This window comes from Conger conger, chromosome 8 (assembly GCF_963514075.1).
Source record: "Conger conger chromosome 8, fConCon1.1, whole genome shotgun sequence".
Taxonomy (NCBI): Eukaryota; Metazoa; Chordata; class Actinopteri; order Anguilliformes; family Congridae; genus Conger; species Conger conger.
Window position 1 is genome coordinate 43,458,567 of NC_083767.1, and position 21,348 is coordinate 43,479,914.

The window sequence follows — 21,348 nt, forward strand, 5'->3', positions numbered from 1 at the left end:
AAGCCAAGGTCTGGCATCTCATGCGGGCTGCAAAAAGCTGCAGAAACGCACACAGCACACGCAGTAATAAGACCTCCATACACTCTCTCACACACACACACACACACACACACACACACCCTGTGAGAGAGCAGAGCTGAGAGAGGGAGATTAGCACCCAGAGTGATGAAAGCCGAGCTTAGAGAGAGAGAGAGAGAGAGAGAGAGAGAGAGAGAGAGAGAGAGAGAGAGAGAGAGAGAGGCACTCCCCCCCCCCCCCCCCCCCTGCACCTGCTCAGAGCCAGCACCTCACACACCCAGAGCTCCATGTGAAACCGCCCTGCACTACCATTTAATAACCACTCTGCCCAGCCCTACCCAACATGGCCGCCGAGAACTGTGGGGGAGAGAGAGAGGGGGAGAGGGAGAGAGAGAGACAGAGAGAAAGAGTGCTAGCAAGAGAGTGGGGCCGGGGAGGGAGCGAGAGAGCAGGGATAAGTACAGTTAGCCCCAAGTGTAGTCCAGTTCTCCAGGTCCCCCTCACATACCCACTTGCTCAAAGGCCGGCTAACAATCGTCCAACGTCAAAGCTAGCTATGCGTCTGCGGCAACATAATACTAAAGTGTTGTGAAAACAGCCCTGATTCACAAAACAGCCCTGATTCACACCACAGCGAGACCTGAAAACACCAGTCCAAGTAACTGTCCTACATCACTCTTTCTGCACTCGACACAACATCACTTCCTGTACTCAACACTAGACCTACATCACTTCCTGTACACAACACTGTACCTACATTATACCAACACAAACGGCATAATCTTGCTACGGCTTTGTACAAATGTTACAGAATTTTGTGCGTTAGCTGGATGAGGATTCCATTGAGGAATTGAAAGAAATACTTCACAAAGTACAGTTGTGAGAATCTGGGGTGCTCTGGAAGCAAACAATGGTGTAAATTGCTGAAAGTTACACTGCGAGAATGAGGGAGAATCTTTGCAGCACTGCTGTAAAGCCCAATAACGAGGGCTTTTATATCGGCCAATTTGACAAATGACCGTGCGCGCAGGCCTTCCGTACAATAGAGCACATTTCTGGGAAAGAAGCAAATCAATATATTTTTATACCATTTTACAACAATGACCCTTTTATTTCATTCAATATGAATAAAGGGAGGAGGGTGAAATCCCCCCTGACCACGCAGGCAGAGGAGATGAGCTGGAAACTGAAGGGAAATGTAGGGCACGCTCGAGTGGTCCACAAAACACCCCACTGCAGTACAGTCCAGCTCTGAGCGCGGGGCAGGGAGAGAGGGACTGAGAGAGAGGAGCAGAGAAGGAGAGGGGGTGAGAGAGAGAGAGAGAGAGAGAGAGAGACAGAGAGAGAGAGGGGGGAACGACCCAGAGAGAGAGGGGGAAAGGGGGAAAGGACTGATCGAGGAGCAGAGAGGGAGAGAGGGGGACAGGACAGGAGAGAGAGAGGTGGAGACGGGGGGAGAGGGGATGGGGAAGGGGTTTAAAGTGAGAGAGGGGGAGAGAGGAGGAGTGGAAACAGTGTAAACACACTGACCTTTGCACGCGGGCCATCCATCTCCTACAAAAAGAGCCAAATCTCTCGGCAGAGGCGTCCATGTTTATCTTAAAGGACTTTAAGGACATCCCTGACAAGAGGGAGGATGGAGGAGGGGTGGAGCCCTCAGCCAGCGTGCCCCCGTCTCCCCGCACGGGCCACAGGAGTTACCGCCGCGGCGGAAAGCCGACCGCCGTCCGACTCCCGCGAATAAGGGAAGAGTAACGGCTTCCACCGTCCGACTCCCGCAAACAAGAGTAACGGCCACCGCCCGCGATGCCTCAGCACAGAGCTCCGCACGACGACAGGAAGTCCATACCCGGGCGCGGAGGGGCTCCTAAATCTCTCCACCACTCGCGTTAGCACGTTAGCGGGCTAGCACGTTAGCGGAGTCGGAGCGCCGTGCCCAGCTCGGCTCCGTGGGTCGGCGATGGTACAGCGAGTAACCTACGGCTCTGTGTCACACTGACAGGGGGAGGGCAGGAGGGACAAACGCTTATTGTTCCGGGACCCAAGAATGCCAATTCAGCCGTTCCCCTGGGGCACAATGGGCCGTGTGTCTGAGGAACGCATCGTAATGTGGAGGGCCTCCAGTCCGCCCCGGCACCAGTGTTACATTACACCGCTCGTCCGCTCAGCGCAGACCACAAATATGCTCCTTCACGGGGGCGGCGGATGCGATTTGCAGAGGAGGGCGAGAACACGTCCCTCTAGGGGTCTGAACGCACAAGGTGGGCGAGAGTCCAGCAGTGTAACTGCTGCTCCTCAGTTTTCACCTGGAAACAGGACAGGGGAGACCTCAACACCACGAAGGAAGACATCCCCTCCGCCGCCGTCGAATGGTTTGGCCCACGGGGCGTCGGCATGGCGGGATTTGCGTTGCCAGGGTGTCGGCGGCCATTACAGAGCTCATCCAGGGGGAGGATCAGGCTGGAGTGGTCTTCCGCAGCCCTTCCCCCGACCTGATGGTGGAGCCGCCACTTCCACCGCCCAGTCCGCCCAGGGCTCTGATGTCACAGCTCAGATTGCCCACTGTGGGGGTAGGGGGAGGGGGGCCCAATCTGAACGAAACACCTCCACCTTTCCCTCTATTCCTCCAGGATCCGCTGCGAGCCGTCCATCAGCTCAACACTCCTGAATCAGCCGTTTCCCCCCTCCCCGCTCCCTTACCCCACGTGTAAAGCCTGTGAGAGCAGAACCCAGAGGGTTTAATGTGAGCTCCGGGAGTAAAAAGTGACTGAAGTTAACATCAGTCCATGTCTGACAGCTGTGGCAGTGGGGGCTGCCCTCCTGACAGGTAACTGCTTAATAACAGTAATCAGCAATGCCTCATGATCCTAATTAATCACATTTATAATACGGAGAGCCTGCTCCACACAGCACCAACACACACGCATGCTGTAAGAGAGCTGGTGTATACGCACGCCCACACACACACGCACTGTACATACACAGACACTGTACAAGCACACACACAGACTGTACACACACTCCCATCGCACTAGACGCTTGAGCATTCATTTTAAGATGGTGAAGAGATGACAAATGGTGCCCGTATGCCAGATTTTAAATGCTCCGATACCTCATTTGTGATTTTAATGATAGCTCCATCTTCTCTTTCAATAGCGGAAGATAAATGGTTTGTATTTGATTATTAAAAAGCAGCTAATCAATTAACCATGTCAATCTCCGTTACAGAGATGCAAGAGAGATAAGACAACTTCCTGCCGTTCTTCGACCTCGTTTTCAGAAAGAGAACCTTGGACCAGAGAAAGCGTGTTACTGGTTTCTACTCTACCAGAGAAAAAAAAACCCACCTTTTTCAAAATTCTTTTTTATTATCATGCAGCAAACTGGAAAAGTAGAAATAACAAAGCATTACTCAACATGGCCTCCCTGGAGCTCTCCCTGAGTGTGCAGAAACGCAGGCCAACAGCAGCCCTGTGAGTTATGAGAGGCAATCTCTCTCTCTCTCTCCGTTCCCACATTCACCCCGTCAGTGAGGAGAGCCACGCCCTCTGCGGTAGCGCCGCAGTGCGAGAGAGGCGCTGGCGACCGTCTGGCCTTCGCGGCTCCAAGCGCGTAGAGAGAGGGAAAAAAAAAAAACCCCCCAAAAGAAAAGGACAGTCCATTTTCCCCGGGCTCCCTCGCAGAGCGGAAAATTTAACCCGTAATGAAGAAGGCGCTCTGGCTCCCGCGCGCACCGCGGCTCAGCTGGGGCTGAAATGAAGACTCGCGTGTGTACGGGGAGGAGATGGCGGTGTGTGCGCTCTGGAGGGTTAGTTTTTTTGTTCTGCTTTCTCCCCGTTCTCCGCGCGGTGTCGTCTCCGACCCGCTGCGCTCCGCCTTCAAAGCCCGGCGCGTCGGAGCTCGCTGTGGGGAGAGCTGGGATGGGATCTATCACCGCAGGTCCTCCTGGGTCCGAAACAACACGGGTCCTGTTCCGCCTTCTCGGTCACACACACACACAGACACTCTCTACCAAAGCTGCCAACTGCGTCACACTTCACACCGCAATCATAACCAAAGTTGTTCGTGTAAAAACCAGCTGTCTGACAGTGCCCGACTGCCATCACGAAAAGAGGCCACTGGCCGAACTTCAGCCTTCAAACTGCATAACGCAGGTGTTAATCCCCCCCGCCCACCCCCCTCACACACCTTCGCCACAGTGCTCTTACAGACCGACCCAGAATCCCCCCCCCGACGTGGTTACGGGACAGACGCCAGAGACCGCGGGTCAAAACGAACTCTAATACCCCGTCTCAGACCGTGCGAGGGCATCGGAGAGACCAAACGGACTCATTTCTCACAGCCTAGTCGCAGGCGGCAGCGGGAGACGGCTGAATGACGGACAGGTCGGGCGCGACCCAAGGTCACGGCGATAATCTAGATCCCGCTAAAGCTACTCTGAATGCCCGGGCTGTCAATGGGGCGGATTACGGAGGTGCTGCTGTCTCTCGGTGGCGGTACAGTGGAGAAACGGCGGTCCTGTTCGGCGGAGCCTCCTTAAGCAGCCTTCTGAAAGGAGCGGCCATTTTGTACAATACCCCACTCCGCTGGAGCTGGGAGAATGACACCCACGGCTGCCACATTGATTATCTCTAAACACGGAGATCATAAAACCTAAGTACTCCGCTCTAAAATACAAGAACAGTGCCATCTGGGATTTTTTGCCTGAAACTTGCCCGTCTAGCACCTTAACCAAAGCACCACGCCGATGCACACATTCACATTGTTGAATACTTCAACTAAATAAGAATTGTCCCAATAACAGAACGTGCACTGTACATCAAGCTACCAATTTACTCAAAAGGTTTGCAGGACTTTTATGTTGGAAACATCCACAGCTGAAAGAGCTCGTTATCTCCCTAACGAAGAGGCCCGAGCTGACATCCTGCATCGAATGTCTCGCTCCGCGTGTTTGTGTGGTAACCATGGAGACGGGTAATTCTGGGAAATTATCAGGTGAGTGTCGTGCGGCTAATGAAGTTGCTTTTTGCCGCTCGCTGCTAAAAAGAGTAACACCGCCACTGATGAGAGGAGGGTGGCTTCAGGAAGTGGACTTTTGGGAGACTTTCAAAGCTTCCGATATAATCAGGTATGGAGAAAAAAAAAAAACAAGAAAAAAACACTATTTAACAAATTCCTACAGTTACAGACACAAGGTTTCATCTCCTCATTCTGCAGTCTGCTATAGAGGAGGGACAGGAGCATTTTCCCCGCTAACGCAGAGCCACATCATAAGCACACCACCCACGTCCACAGCTATAGCGTGTGGGAATAACAGGCCTCTTCGGCAGGAAGCAACACCAGCATACAGTCTGGAAGCAGGTATTTATGCTCATTGCATCATTCTCACACAGTTTTGAGCTTTTTGGACCAAGAATAATTTTGATGCGCCCGCACACGCTCCAGTGAAAAGAAGCGTCTGGAACACGGTGTAGCGTCATTAAAATTAGATGTGAAATCGGCGGAGTAGGGCCGAGCCTTTGATTCCTGGAGGGAAGAGAAACATTACGAGCGTTCCTCCACATACCGGAGCAGCTTCTCAGCCGTCAAAATGTGGAAAATCCCCCGAAACCTGTTAAACCGAAAGGGGCTTCCTACTGAGACGCGCCGCACAATGTCAGCCATTGTTTCATGAGCCGACCAACCATTTCGCAAATATCGTCTGCCATTAGCGAAATGGAAATACCGTTATTTTATTTATTTATTTTATTTTAAGTAGGAGAGAAGCTTCCGGGCCGTTACGGTGAGGAACTGTGAAGCCCCTCGCTAAACTGTGCATTCTGACCCTGCCGAGCGTGAACAGGTCAGAAGCTTTTTCTACCGGCAGCGGAGAACAGGTAGGGGGGGAGGTCGTGGGGTGAGAGCGTGGGAGGACTGCTGGAATGCGCTGTACAACGCTGTACAGCAGTAAGGTGCTGTCGATGCCACGCGCAGGGGAAGCGAACGTGCTGTATATAGCGCATTGCGTAACATGTTTCACCATTGTACAGTAGGTGCCGCAAGTCAGCTTCCCCAACGCGCTCGGTACCTCTGTAGCTCCACAACATCACCCACGATACTCTCCCGGTGCCAACATATCTGCGCCGCTGCTACGCTACCCTGAGTATTCCTCCTGCTCATCACAGGAATGGTGGGTGGTGACTGAACCAATGGTCATCGTCTCTCAGGCAGGAAATCGCCAGGGAAGGGTCCTAATTGGCTGAATATCGATATCATCGATATCCCCACCCCGCCCACAATCGGTGTGTGCACGCGGCTCCGGGGTGCGGCTCCGGGGTGCGGCTCCGGGGTACATCTCCGGGGTGAAGTATGCCCAAACCCCCGGAGAGCACCACAGCTTGTGCAGGCTACCGTGGAGGTTGACCTTTGCCCCCACCCGCCTCACCACCATCTTGCACAGCATGTGCGCACGTGTCTGCGCGTGTGTTCTGGAATGACTGACCAAGGTGACAGGTTCCTCTAAAGAGCGGTAAACAGCCCGCTGACGTTCGGGGACAGATGGCTCCCAGAAGTGTGAGGTTTCTCAGGCTGCGAGGCACAGCCTGTGGCCCGTGCAGGGAGCGTCGTGTGAATCCTCCTTATCCGCCGAGGTCAAGGGGTCAAGGATTCCTCTCTCCCCGAGAAACACGCACTGCCTGAGGGACTGGTGTCTGGTATTCGCTCAAATGCACTCTGACTTCGCATTTTAAATGAATTCAGTGACACTGCTTCTGCTGCCCTGCCATTAGCCGAGAGGATGTGGCCTGTTGCTGCCGTTAATGTAAAGAGAGGGTTAAAGGGAGGTTTGGCCGGACCGACGGGGGCAAGAGGGGGCGGCCCAAACCCTACCTAAACCTCCGCGGAAACGGCACGGTCACCGCACAAGCACAACCGTGCCACGGTAACAGTCGCCCTGGGGACGGCGCTGATGGAGTGGCGGGGGCCCTGCCTGCCGCGGTCAGACCGGCGGACCCCGACAGCGGCCTCTCGTCCGCAGGTCTAATGGAGAGGTGCCCGGGCGGGGCAGCTGTGCCCTGCTCTGACCACAGCGTTGCCCCCCTGCCAAACCCCCGAATTAGCCAGCTCTCCAGACCAGGCTCCCTGCCAGAAACAGCTTAATGTCCCTCTCTCTGCGCTGATGGATGCTCTCCGTTAGAGATGGAGTATAATAGATAATATGGACTAAAAACCAGAGACAGATAAAGGACGTTTAAATCAAGGGCCGAGAGAACGGAAGGGTGCCGGCTCTCATTTCCAGCAGGGTCACAGAGATTGGGGCCTTAACAGACTCAAACAGAACCGGCTCATTTAATACAAGGAGAGTGAAACTATGCATGCAAAAATAATACCCCCTGCTATCCCCCTCTCTCTCTAGCTGAAGTGGAGCTGGTAACTGGTCCTTATCTTCTTTCAGATAAGCATAGCTAATTACCAATTACTATTTGCGGCAGCCAGAGGTGTAAAATCCAGGTTCGGAAAGTTGAAGTCCTCCCCGGTATTTTGCTCCAATCACCTGGATTTGCTAATTTGCACAATTCTTCAGCCGGGAGGCGGAACTAATTAGTGAAATCAGCCGTGCGAGTTCACGGGCGGAAGAGACACATGGCAGGACTTTTACTTTCTGACCCCTGGACTTCCCCCCCTCAGGCGGGAGTGTGTTTGACTTTGACTGCTCTGAGTTAGAGAGTCGTGTGTCGCGCCAAACCGTGTTTAACATGGCGGGCGGCTGGAGGGTGACCGCGGGCGAGTTGGTTACCGTCAGTGGACACGGACTTGGGGCTGGCTGTGCGTAATCACGGGGAGGGGGGGGAGTTCTGGCCACAAACATCCGCTCCGCCGTCACTCCAAACAGACGTGTTGGGCCAAACGGCAAGCAGGAACGCATACCGTGGCATCGTAAAAACCCAAAAAGCCATCCCGCGGGGCGCTGGCTCCTGGACCCGGCCCAGTTCCTCTCCAAAGCAAACAAACTGGAGCCCACGGACGGACCGCAGAAAGTGCTGGGGTGTTTTTTGAGGGCACATGAAGAAGAAAGATACTTTTTTTCTGCGTGGTTAACCACCATGTTATGCACATTTGTGCGATTATCCCTTAAAAAAGCTTGTACAATAACAATTCTGGACCGTAGAATGCACATGTGGAAATTATTGCCAATATACATTACAGTTATTACCCCTCGTTGCAACAATACACCCTTTTTTATGAGTGAAAATCGCGCTTTGTGCAAAACAGCCTCTTTATGTGCTGCTGAATTCAGGCTAATAATGATGCGCGCAGCTAGGGCGGTAATGACACCTTATTAAAAAGATGGGGGGGCAGTTGGGGAGGGTGAGCTGAGGGGGGGGGCAGAAGCTTGGGTTAAAATGGGGCTGCCGTCGATGCTTTGATGATGAAGACGTTTCCACTCAGCACCATTAATCATAATCACATTACTGTTGAGCTGAAGATAAAATTAGGATGCAAAAAAAACCTAACAAAACAAATGTTAAATCGAGTGGTGGGGAGTCCGTGGCTTTAGCAGTCACTCAGTGGGGGAAAAGACAGGGAGGCAAGAGGGCAAATAATATCACCACTTCAAGCAATAACCAGCACATTTCAGCTATTCTTACTTACGATTATCGGTAAGAAACACCAAAAATGGTTGAAGGAATATTGTCCTGTTCATGGAACAGAAAACAGCAGATGAATGCTCCTAGTGAGATGTGTGTTTCAGTCCATAGGGTAACTGACCCTTTGGCCAATTGAGTCCCCCTATGCTGGCTGCTTTACCCTGTTAACCTTCTGCCAGTCTGAATAAAGCAAAAAAAATACACAAGGAAGATGAGTGTGCCAGAATAACAGAAAAAAGGATATTGAGACACAAAGAGAAATGAGTACGTTCTGATGTCAATAAAAAAAACAAAAAACGGTCTCATACCTTCGTGAGTAAATAAAATGGACTGTTCAAATTTGAATGTTAATATGTTGTGGGAACGAGCAGACCCTTCCCCGCAGGTACAGAGAACACCTCACCCCAATTCAAAAACACTACCCCCCCCCCCGCCCACCCCCCGACTCGGAGTCTGAGTAAACAGCTGGGCGCGTACCCTGCTGGGATCAGTCCTACAGCAAACAGCCATTTAGAGACCGCGGATCTGAAAAGGTGATCCTCACACACCTCTCTCACACGGCCCCCGAGGGGAAGGCCTAACAAGTGCTGACTGACTGGCCCCAGAGCAGCAGGCTCCAGATGTTCCTGAACACACACGGCGCGGCGGAATTTACCGCTGCCAACGAGGAGCCAAATAAAATAGCATAAACCGGACAATTAGTGAGCGGCGAGCGAGACTGGACTGCGGGCTGAAGCCGGCGAACCCCGCCGCAGCCCGTCGGACAGATCTCGACGCTCAAACGGAGATAATTGCCAAGGCTTCTTTGTGCAAAGAGAGGAGAGGGAGGCTAGAATTCTGTGTGCCGTTGGAAACACAAAGTGAAACTAACCGGCGTCAAAACGCCCCTCCCCGCTCCGCCTCACACGCTCGCGGTTCGCGCGAGGCCCAGTGTTCCTCCGACAGGCCCCACAATGCCCCTGACACTTTAATACCCCGACATTAACCCCCCCACTCGTCCCCCCCCCCCCCTACACCACCCACGCCCCTGCTGTCAAACCCAGGCCCTGTGAAAGGGGAGGGCCTGGTGGCACTGCTGTAAGAAAGCGGTTTATTAGCGCCCCGCTAAATCTGGACTTCGCTCGAACGCTCCCTTTCCCCCCTTCTCTCTTGTCTCTTGTCTCTGGGTGGGGACGGCCATTTTGTGCGGCGCGTGGTGTGTTTGTGAGCCGGTGTTAATTACCACGTCAGGCCCAGCCGCGTTACACCGAACAGGGGAGCGTAGGAGACGGGCGGAATATGCTCTCTCCTGCTGCAGTAACCCAGTAACCAACAGTGTGATTACACCAATGAGAGGAAACAAAATAACACAGGCAACAAGGGGGTGGAGGTAAAATAATACTGGGAGATGGGGGGGGGGCAAGCTTTCCATAAATACAAGCATAATATACAGTTTTAATATTTAAGATTCAGGTACCCAACTTGCTCCCAGTTCAAAACAAAACAATCGTTAAACGAAAAATTAATTATCGTTTCGTGACGGGCGGGGGCGTGTGCTTCTGTGCGGTACCCTGGCTGTGGGGAGGAAGGCGGGGGGATTTGGTTGCGATGGGTTGTTTAAAGCACACGCAGGACTGAAACCAGCCGTGTTCGGGGCGGGGAGTTTTAAGAGCTCTCTCCACCACTGAGACTCCATCTTAGAAATGTCCCCCCAGGCATGGGGCTGAAAATGAACACGCAGTCCATTAGACCTTTACTGCCGCGAGTGCATCGGCGCTCTAATTTAAGAAACAGCTTCCCAGAAAAGCTCATTACGTCTTCATTACCATTCTTTCATTTCTTTCCACTTTTCCGCCATTTTCTCCCCAGCCTTCATTCAGAAGTCACATTTAAAGCGCCATTCATTAAAGTGGCTGCTTGTACCTGTGGCTCAGACAGGGACACACAGGGCTGCCCAGCCAGGCGGGAACGCAGGCATTTTGGGCAGGTTTCCAACATTTCCCGGGACCGCTGGACGGCGTTCCGCATTCCGGGCGACGCGTTCGCAGGCTGCGGTCCAGCGGCATTGTTTCCCGCCTCAGTCCTCGCCGCCAGCTGTCACCGGCGACGGGAGGAAGCGGAGAACGCTCACAATTCGGCGGGGTTCGGAGAACGCGCTCAGACAAACTGACTTTCACGACAGCGCGTCTCAGACACCCGTCAAACCTGCGTACAGGGGACAAGGCGCGATGCGTGTTCACCGCTGTCTTCATCAAAATTACTAATCATTCCTGAAATATAAGTCTGGGGGAGGCACGACGACGCGTATGCTAGTACAGTAAAAGCGAGAGAGTTGGTTATGATTAAGGCTCACGAGTTGGGAGAAAACGTCATCGTCAGTCCCAATTAGGACGGAACAGATGGCGCGATTTTAACCTCGCACCTCAGTTTACGCACATTTCTCCTCCTTTCACAAGATTAAAACGTTCGCCTCCCTTATCTGTCACGCGGCGCGGCAGCAGCCCGACGACTGCCGCCGCCTGTTTATCGGGCCGGGATCGCGCCGGGGAGCGCCGACGACACCCGGCCGAAGGCCGTCGAATCTCAGCCCGACCGCCGTGCCCACCGCGGCCCTGACACGCCCTACTCCCTGCAATCTGCCGCCCACCCCGCAGAGGGCGAGGGCCGCACGCTGGCGCCCGGGGCGTAACAGAAAAGCCATTCGCGTGGAGTGGAGGCAGGGCCGAGGGCCCGCTGGAGAAAGGCGCTCAGGTGTAAAGCAGTGAGGCTTAAAAGCGCTGCTGTTTCCGCGGCGCCCGGGAACGCGCCGTGTGCATTAGCGGAGCGCGGCCAAACCCGGGGAGAGGGAGGCAGAAAGCACTCCGCTCGGCCGTTAACCCAGAGTACCCCGCCCGAATGCGGGGAAGAGGGAGGCAGAAAGCACTCCGCTCGGCTGTTAACCCAGAGTACCTGGCCCCGAATCCGGGGGAGGAAGAGGAGAGGAGATTCAACACAACTCCTCCCAAACCGGGACGAGAAACAGACGGCCGAAACTGAACCGAAACGAGCCGCAGGGTTTCCCTGTCCCCCAGCGCCTCACGGAGAGGCCGTCCTGCGCACGTCCGGCGAGCCGTCGCGCGGTAATTCTGCGCGGCGTGAATCTGCAATAACACCGCTCGCTGAGGAGCCCCGTGGCTGCAGGTGAACGGCCGCCATACGTTCCCGCTGTTCCGTGCGACCGCTCTCCGGCACGGTCCGCCGCTTTTCCACAGGGCTGCACGCGAGGCACGCACGCCGCTGATCTTTAAATAACAGCGCAGGTCGCTCCGGCTCCTCGGCCGATTTGAATCCATAATTGAAGCCCACGGTAAATATTTTAATGTAAAGACGCAGGGCGAGACGTGGGGGAGGGGGGGTGGGTGGCTTACCACGTCCCCTGAGGGGTGTTAGCGGGATTGAAGTAGGCATGTGTGATACAACTGCCGTCTATATATAAATTCTTACATTGCAATCCCATTATCTTTGCCAGAGGATTTAACACTGCTCCTGCCACAACACATTACAGGTACACCTATTATACCATACCAAGGCATTACCATCTGATACAGCAGCACAGCTAGCATGTAGCACAGCCCGAGTTAGCATGTAGCAGCACATGCCTACAGCTTAACCACTCAGTCAATAGAGACCGTTAAGTACACAGTCTATAAAACAGCTGCTCCATTTCATAATGTTACAATCCTAACTTTCAACAGGTGTACAGAAGAGCAGATTTTTTCTTTTTTTTTTTAAACACACACGCACACATTTATTACATGTGTAGTACATACAGCGTGGGTAACAAACCAAGGGCTGGTGCACACATGCGATTTAGACCTGCATTTTTACAACACATGGACCAGAAGACAACCGGACCCGGGCCCAGGGAAGAGAGGAAGGGAGAGGAGTTTCTCCTCCAGTGTCTGCAGACGAGTGGATAAAAGGCCTTGTCGCAGTCGGCAGTTTAGAGTTTATTTTACGCGGATGTAAAACTCCCAGCCTAATTCTGCTGCCGTTCTAAAGCACTCTTTAGAGTTTCCCCTCAAGTGTTGACAAGCGCAATTACAAGGCCTGGGTTTCAGCTTCAGCGAAGGGTTGCAATTACCAGACCACCGAACACTGGGCCCACTCCAGTAAATTCACTCAGTGACCACAGAGCGATATGTGCCTCGCAGAGCGCTCGGCGAACGCGTGGCTGAGAACATTAAATCTCTCGGCCGGCGGTGTTTATCCTCCGAACCGCGCGGTCCGTCTTCGGCCGCGGACAGCGCGCGTGATTCAGCAGCTGTGCGCGGCGTTAGGTCCCAGTAGGGGAGAGAGAGGAGGCTGGCAGTAGGGGAGAGAGAGGAGGCCGGCAGTAGGGGAGAGAGAGGAGGTGGTCGATGTGGGCAAGGCCAACGCTGAGGTTTTAATGTTTAATGGAGGCTCAACTGGAACAGAAAGGCTGGGTTTTTGAAGACCAGGCCAGGGCGGTGGGGGAGGGCGAGAGGGTAGGAACCTGCTGGCCGTATCCACAGGCTCCGTGCGCTCTGCGTTTAGCACTGTAGCTCCGCTCATTACTCAGCAGACCGCGGCCGATCGGCCCCCCTCCCCCGGGAGGTCACCGGACATATCGCCAGCCAGGAGCGTCCGTGAAAACCAGAGCTTAATCGAGAAGAACCTTTTAATTGCGTCTTATGGTCCGTGTGTCGAGGGGGGAAAAGAACGGCTGCTGTTTTTTTTTTTCCTTTTCGAGCTTTACTGTCTGCGCGGTTTTGTTCAGCTGAAAAATCAGGCAGGGCTCGTACTGTACAAGCTGGGTTTAGCAACGGCGTCCGTCTGAAACAACCAATCGAATGCCTGAATAGTTACGTTTTCAGCACAAAATAACCAATCAAATGCATGGCCAGTTACAGCTAGATTGCCTTTGAAAATACCAGTTCAGAACAAAAGATGTGAGTTTCTGGGAGTCTAAACACATCTGCTCTGATGTGTGTGCCTGTGTGACAGTGTATGTGTGTGTGTGAGACTATGTGTGTGTGTGTGTGGGTGTGTATGTGTTTGTGTCTGTGTGTGTGTGTGTGTGTGTATGTGTGTGAGAGAGAGTCTGAGGGTGTCCGTGTTTTGTGTGTGTGTGTGAGAGAGTGTGTGTGTGTGGGAGAGAGAGTATGTGTGTGCGTGTGTGTGTGTGTAAGAAAGAGTATGTGTGTGTGTGTGTGTGTGTGTGAGAGAGTCTGAGGGAGTCCGTGTGTGTGTGTGAGAGAGAGAGAGAGAGAGAGTGAGTATGTGTGAGAGAGGTATGTGTGTTTGAGACTGCGTGTGTATGTGTCCATGTGTGTGTGTCTATGTGTGTGTGTGTGTGTGTGTGTGTGTGTGTGTGTGTGTGTGAGAGAGAGAGTCTGAGGGTGTCCGTGTGTGTGTGTGTGTGTGAGAGAGAGAGAGAGAGAGAGAGAGAGAGAGAGAGTGTGTGTGTGTGAGAGAGAGAGTATGTGTGTGTGAGTTTGAGACTGCGTGTATGTGTGCGTGTCCTTGTGTGTGTGTGTTGTGTGTGTGTGAGAGAGAGAGAGAGAGGAGAGAGAGAGAGAGAGAGAGTAGAGAGAGGAGAGAGAGAGAGAGAGAGAGAGAGAGAGAGAGAGAGAGAAGAGAGAAGAGAGAGAGAGAGAGAGAGAGAGAGAGAGAGTGTGTGTGTGTGGGAGAGAGAGTATGTGTGTGTGAGTTTGAGACTGCGTGTATGTGTGTGTGTGTGTGTGTGTGTGTGTGTGCGTGAGAGAGAGTCTGCGCGTGTCTGTGTGCGTATAACTGCAGTGAACCGCAGCGCCACCAGAGCAGGCTGAAGTACAGTGGAACTTCTCTCCACACGCTACACAGCTCGATGTGGAAATAATTAGCCGAGTGGAGCTCTAATTAATGCCCTATAAATGCTGCCGTTTCCTCTCAAGGTTGGACACCTGTAAAGGAGTATTGATTGAGAGCAAGCTGTTTTGCAGAGTCTATTAAATTATGGAGATAACGTAAATACAACATTGGCAGACTGCTCAGGAAAACATCTGGGCTGTGGGGGTCGGTTTGGCAGCAGACGCAGTATATATTAATGAAGTCAAAACTAGCAGGAGCAGGCATTGTGTCGCAATCACATCGGGATTAATAACCCCAGAAGACTGGCAGGAGTTTGGCATTCATAAATTAATAAAGTTGTGTATAATTATGGAGGAATTAGCACACCTAAGTGGGTTGGAGGGATTTAGTGTTTCTAACCATCTTCAGACTCATTGAGGAACCATAATGACATTAGGAAGGGCACCCACCCTGAGAGAGGGAGGGAGGGAGAGGGAGAGAGAATGACAATGACACCAAAAAGAAAAATAAAGACCCATTATAGCTCATTACCAATTGTACGTGTTGTAGATGTAGGATTTTATTTATTTCGGCCGTACGTTTATTGTAGTCCAATTTGTGATCGTCAATTTGTCTGTGTATGCTTTGGCAAGTGTACCTTTACCATGCCAATAAATGAATTTCAGAGAGAGACAGAGGCAGAGAGCGGAAAAGAGGCAGAAAGGAGAGAGACGGAGACAGAGATAAATTGAGAGAGAAAGAGACGGAGAGAGAGAGGGAGACGGAAAGAGACGGAGAGGAGAAATGAGTACAGTAAAGACAGATCTCACTTTAGCCCCGGTGTAGTCCAGTTCTCCAGGGCCCCCCTCACACACCCACTTGCTAACTCAACGGCCGGCTAACACTCGTCCAACATCAAAGCTAGCTATGCAGCAGCTGCTCGATAAAGCCGTGGCGACATAACACCAAAGCGGTGCGAAAGCGAGAGAGGAAGACTTTCGCTGACGCGGTCCAGGTTGTGGGCACAGGGAGGGTTCAGAACAGCCACATGGAGCCCAGGCCCCTTTAAGGGGACCGGAGAAACAGGCTAACATGGGGAGAGCGGGGCTTCACTGCTGAAAACCAACGACAGGGCTCTGCGCCAACAACATCTGCCAAGGAGCACATGAGAAAGTAGAGGTTGAAAAATGTAAGAGCACACTAATGCATCCCAATTAGTATATGGGCTCCTAAATTATTTTTATAGTCAGCGCACATCCATTTACAGGATGCTGCCAAAATGGGAGCACTGTACAGCCCTGAACGAGACTTCGAGCCGCAAAAAAAGCAGCAAAGTCTGGAAGTCTGGCGGAATTGAACAGGAGACAACTGGAAAATGACGGCAGGCTAAATAAAGCGCCGATTTCACACGAAGCTCCGCAAAAACCCGAAGATAAAACGTCTGGTGACGCGTCTCCACCCCCACGCACCGCGATCGATGGCGAGGAGGCCGAGCGCTGACAGAGTGGCCAATCGCGACTCCCTGACACCCCGGCGACGGAGATCAATGGGGGAGCCCAAATGGCAGCGGCGAAAGGGCGCGCTCAGTCACCCCCCTCCCCCCCCCTCACCGCCCACGCGTCCCGCCAAGCCCCTCCCGCTATCGGAGCGAGGCTCTCCGCAGTCTCCTGCACGAACGACGTCGCCATTGATCTGCACGTCACGTCACCGCCTGTTCACACATCAAAGCCATTTCTTTTAAAGTCCCTACTCCACATAATCAATACCCCCATTGTGCCTGCGCGCACACGCGCACACACACACACGCACGCACGCACGCACACACACGCACGCACACACAGGGATATTATTAGTCTGTGAGGTACAGGCTTTTTCACATGGTGGTCAGTGAGCGGAGAGGGTGGGGATCTGATGTGAATGTAAACGGAGGGGGGGAGGGGAGCGGTATAGGAGGATATGGAGGCGCTATAAATAATTCAGTCCAAACACAAGCCCCGGGGACCTTTATGTCTCTCCATTTATTACGGCTGTAAAATGACACTTTGTTTATATAGCGCTATTACACTTTGATATAATAGACCATTAAAATAACATCTTAATAGACCGTTTCTCCCCTACTGGAGATGGGATGATGAAATACGACCCCCGAGCTGTGCGCTACCAGGCCGACCAAAACGCCACCCCGCCCGGACACTGCTCCCAGCCATTACCACTGCATGTGTTCCCATGGGTTACAGCACTCAAGCACACACAAGGTCAGGTACGCACGCGTGCTTTTACACACACATGCACAGGCACAGACACATGGCTACATACATTAATACACACAGACACACCCACACACAGCTGCACACAGACACAGACACCCACACACAGCTGTGCACATTAACACGCAGACACACACACGCAAAGCTACATACATTCACACGCAGACACACACACACACAGCTACATACATTTACACGCAGACACACACAGCTACATACATTAGCACACAGACACACACACTCAAAGCTACATACATTAACACACAGACACACACACAGCTACATACATTAACACACAGACACACACACAGCTGCATACATTAGCACACAGACACACACACTCAAAGCTACATACATTAACACACAGACACACACATCAGCGTAATAAGGCTAAATTACAGCAGGTCCATCTGTGAGAGACCATTAAAGCTCATGTTTCCACAGGGAGCTCACAGCCTCTGTGGACACGCACACGCAGCGCAGGGTTCACGGGATTACAGAAATGTATGTTGGCGGTAACTATCAATATTCATCCGATGAGTTTCGCTGTTGCCACCCAACAAGTGGCGTTTGACTAGGCACCAATCAAGCCGATATCAGCACCAGTTTCCTCCGAACGTCTCCATATCAGCCCGTTCCATTCCCCTTTGACGCTATGGCGAGGAGAGACGTTGAGCGCGTCTGGCGGTCGGGGAGGTGGGTCGGGGTAAGGAGTCTGACCTGGAGGCTAACGGATCAAGCAGGAGCACGCAGTCTACAGCGGATCCTTTAGGAGTGGTGACACAGACGACTCTCGGACAGAAGCAGCCAGGGGATGGTAGCCGGCTGGCGGGTAATTCGGCACGCCAGCCGTTCCCCCGCCGTTCCTCCATGTGTTTACACAGTTGTCCGTTTTTTCTATTCGGTTTAAAATATTGAGCGCCGCTTCGTCATAAAACAAGAGCTCACCCTGACAGGAGGGGGACAATCTGTCCCAATTCCTGAAGGGCCTCCCGGTCCGTTTCTGCCGAGGTTGAAAGGGCACCACCGCGGGGGCCGCGGAGTTGGCCCCCCTCCTCCCGACCACAGCGAGGGTCCGCACGGAAAGGTTACGCGGCGAGCGCTCTCTCCTGCCGCAGATCAAATGGCGAGAGCCTCTGATCCGGTTACCCAAACCCCGCTTATTTTCCAGCGCCGGCCCAGACCCGGAGTCTATTTGGGATGGCGGCGAGGGTACGAATGCTCTGGAGTTTTGAGCTGCTGTTGCCGACTCTGGGGCCGGGGAAAGGTCAAGCGCGAGGAAATCGAGAGGCTTTTCTGCGGAAGGAGACTTTTAACACATGAGAAAAAATGGCAGATGAGGAGGGGGGGGAAAAAAACAAAAAAAACAAAATGGGCTACACCAAGCTGGAAACACAGAAGAAGCGGGAAATGGAAAACAAACCTTTTTCATTTCTCGCTGAAAGTTAGTTCAAATGCACAGCTCATTCTCCCAAACTCTCAACTTTGCCATTACCACTATATTAATGTCTGAGAACAGCAGCAGAGTACTGCCAACAGGCTTTCTCTAGACTTCCCTTCAAAAAGGGCAATGTTTTAATGCGTACTAGAATATATTCAGAACAGGCCAAACAGAGGCAGCTCCACACCAGAGCACCAGACCAAGTAAGTATGGAGTATGTAACAGTCTAATGGGGTTAATAGTGTACTGTAAAACATGGGCTACTGTACTGTAACAGTGGTAGACGTAGTGTACTTGGTTGGGGTAAATGGGGAGCTTAATGTGGTTAATAATGTATGGAGTGGGGTAACTAATGCACTCAATTAGGTTCATCGTGTACAGTAAGTGGTGGGGCATTGCACTAGTGTACTGAGTGAAGAAAATAGTGAGTGTAATGGGGTTAAATAATAGTGTACCGAGTGAGGTAAACGGTTATATTGGGGCTAATATAGTACTGAGTGGGATAAAAACAGTGTGTTTTATTGGGGTTAATGTATTACCGAGTAGGGTAAACAGTGTTGAATTAGGTTAATAGTGTAGTAAGGAGGATGAATAATGCAGTGGTAAGGAAAGATCCTGTAAGCTGTGGCAACAGGAGAGAGAGCGGAGAGCCAAGCTCCTGACCGCAGTGAACATCTGGAAGACGCGCGGCTTAACCTCGTGTGTTACCGAGGAAACCACCCTCTCCGCAGAGGGGAGTGCGCTCGCCAAGAGGAACAGGCCGACATACCCCCACATCTGACCCAGCTGTGGCGGTACGGAGGGTCCCAACCCGCCTAAACGCCGCCTGTAGCACAGCAAGCCCGGCCCACAACAGCTGGAGTCGAACCGTTACCCCGGAGACGTGCTTCGTTCACTTCCCCAGCCCCGTCTGCTGCGGCCCGTAGAGTAAACTTTACACGGAGTTAAACCAGCCGCAGCCTCCTCACTCACCGAAAACGTTAGCGGGAGAGCGGAGCGTAAAACTCGCGTTCGGTGGAGGAAAAGCATCTCTGGGGGTACGGTGGTTTTTTTTTTTGGGTTTTTTTTTGAAGTGCGGGTCTTAAAATCGTGCTTTTAATTTGTTTTGGCATTAATTACACAGTGGAAATTTCATCCGATTTGAACGGGGCCTCCAATTAATCCAACATGCCTCACAGTGTCAGGCAGGCTGCGGATGACGAACCGTTATCCTCAGCGCTTTGATTTCCGCTCCTTACAACAAACAAAGCGCAAATTAATGAGTCAATACCAGGCGGAGGGGCGCCCTTTCTCCTCAAATGCGTTAATATCAATTGGCCACAAAACCACCGCGAAGGAGGAGTTTGCTGGAAAGTCGTTGAAAAACAAAGAGGAGAATAATAACTGAAAGACAAGGAAAGTGTACGAGACACTCGGTTGGCATTGGCGGTTTCCTTTAGAGAACAAAAAAATCGATGGCAATATAGGCTACCACACATCTGTCTGCTGAAGGTCAGAAAGACTCTGGAGTAGCCCTGCGCTACCGCCAACGGTTTTCACACATCCGCGCGAGCCCACACTCTCGCGCCGCGAAAGGAGGCTCTGCCCGCCAAATTACAGGGTTCACAGTGTCACTCTCTCCCCTTTAAAAACTTTTAAAAGCGTGTAATTTTCAGAGGCTAATGTCAAGCGGAAATGGATTAAAAAAAGAGAGTTAATAACACGGTGCCGGAGCTCTTCTTATTGGACTTATCCTGACCTTCGGATTCTGGGATGTGAAATATTCATGGCGGAGTTACTCCATTTTGAAAAATAAAAAAAACACCTTCCTGTGAACACAGTCAGAATAAATTTACCCCATCAAAAGAGCAACTCCATCCTTCCTGTGCAAAGCCTGCAAATGTAGATGTGAAAAGGTAATGGACTGAAATATTTACGGTAAAAAAAAACCAAAATAAACGTAATACCGAGAACAGTGGGTGTGCCACTGCAATACCAACTTCTGTTTTCTCCAGTTCCTCATATAATGATTTCTCCCTTGTTCTTGTTCATACTTTTTAATTTTGTTTTACCTTTAAGTTGCTTGAAATAGTTGCAGTTGTATCCATGTTAATCTAAAGGCTATACAATACTAATTGAAGAAATTCTGACAAGTATATAGGAAAAGTTATGTATACGGAAATTGGAGGGTAACATGCAGATGATTAGTGCAAATAACTAATGTACTAATCATTTGCCTTTCTACAAGGCCCTTTGAAAATGCATATAAACATACTGCGCCTCCATAGCCCAGTCATTTTCACCTATCCCTTATATAATTGAATACATCAATGTATATTGTTAGATGGGGAATCTCTCTCAAATACATTGATTCAAAGCATGCTCCTTCAGAGATGAACAAATCAGATACCATGCAGGTTGGTCTAGCTGGCAGCTGCAATTCCTGAAAAATAAACCAACAAAAAGAAAAAAGAAGAAGGTACAGACAGAACGCTCAACTTGTTGCATAAAAGCAGTCTCCTCAGTCGACAAGGCTTTGTTATCCGGACACAGTCGGCCGTTTCCCACTTTGGGAAAATTGCTGCCACTGCTGGGCTCCCGGCTCTTTGCCTCTGGACAAACGAACACCCCTCCCCCCCCAACCCCAGCCCCTCAACACCTGCCCTTTTCACAATCCATTAGCCTCCCAGAGGGAAAATGACGTCGGTTAAAAAGAAAAAAGAAAAAATGAGAAGCTGCTGGAGAAGGTTCTGGAAGCAGCAGCACTTAGACCGGACCTCTGGAAGTCTCTCTCCCCCCACGCAGTGCTTTAATGAAACGCTTTGTGAGAAGAAAGGGCCGCATTCACACATCCACTGGATCCTCCGGCTGTACTACCGCACAAAAATGCCGCGCCAAAATGGCCACCGAATTATGACAAATCATTCTCTTGAGGTTCCCGGGCATCCGGCGGCATTCCTTTCACAAGTCGGTTTGACATGGCGGGGGGGGGGGCTCCTGAACACGCATTTGCAAAACAGCCTGGAGGACAGACAGACAACCGCGAAGGGAGAGACCGTTTTCCTTTCACCCCTTGAGCTCTTCGCTCTGCTAGCCAGAGCGCTAACATGGCCCCATTACAAGCCGTTCCAGTGCAGCCTCGTAACAATGGAGCTAAACGATTTAACATTGCAGCTAATGAGCGGATGCCTACATCCCCCATACT

At 51.9% G+C, this 21,348-nt stretch overlaps 1 protein-coding gene across 19 annotated transcripts in view; it reads right to left on the bottom strand.

The window, feature by feature from the left end:
* Positions 1–21,348, bottom strand: part of celf2 (cugbp, Elav-like family member 2) — a 170,050-nt gene that overhangs the window by 70,302 nt on the left and 78,400 nt on the right. The window lies entirely within an intron of this gene.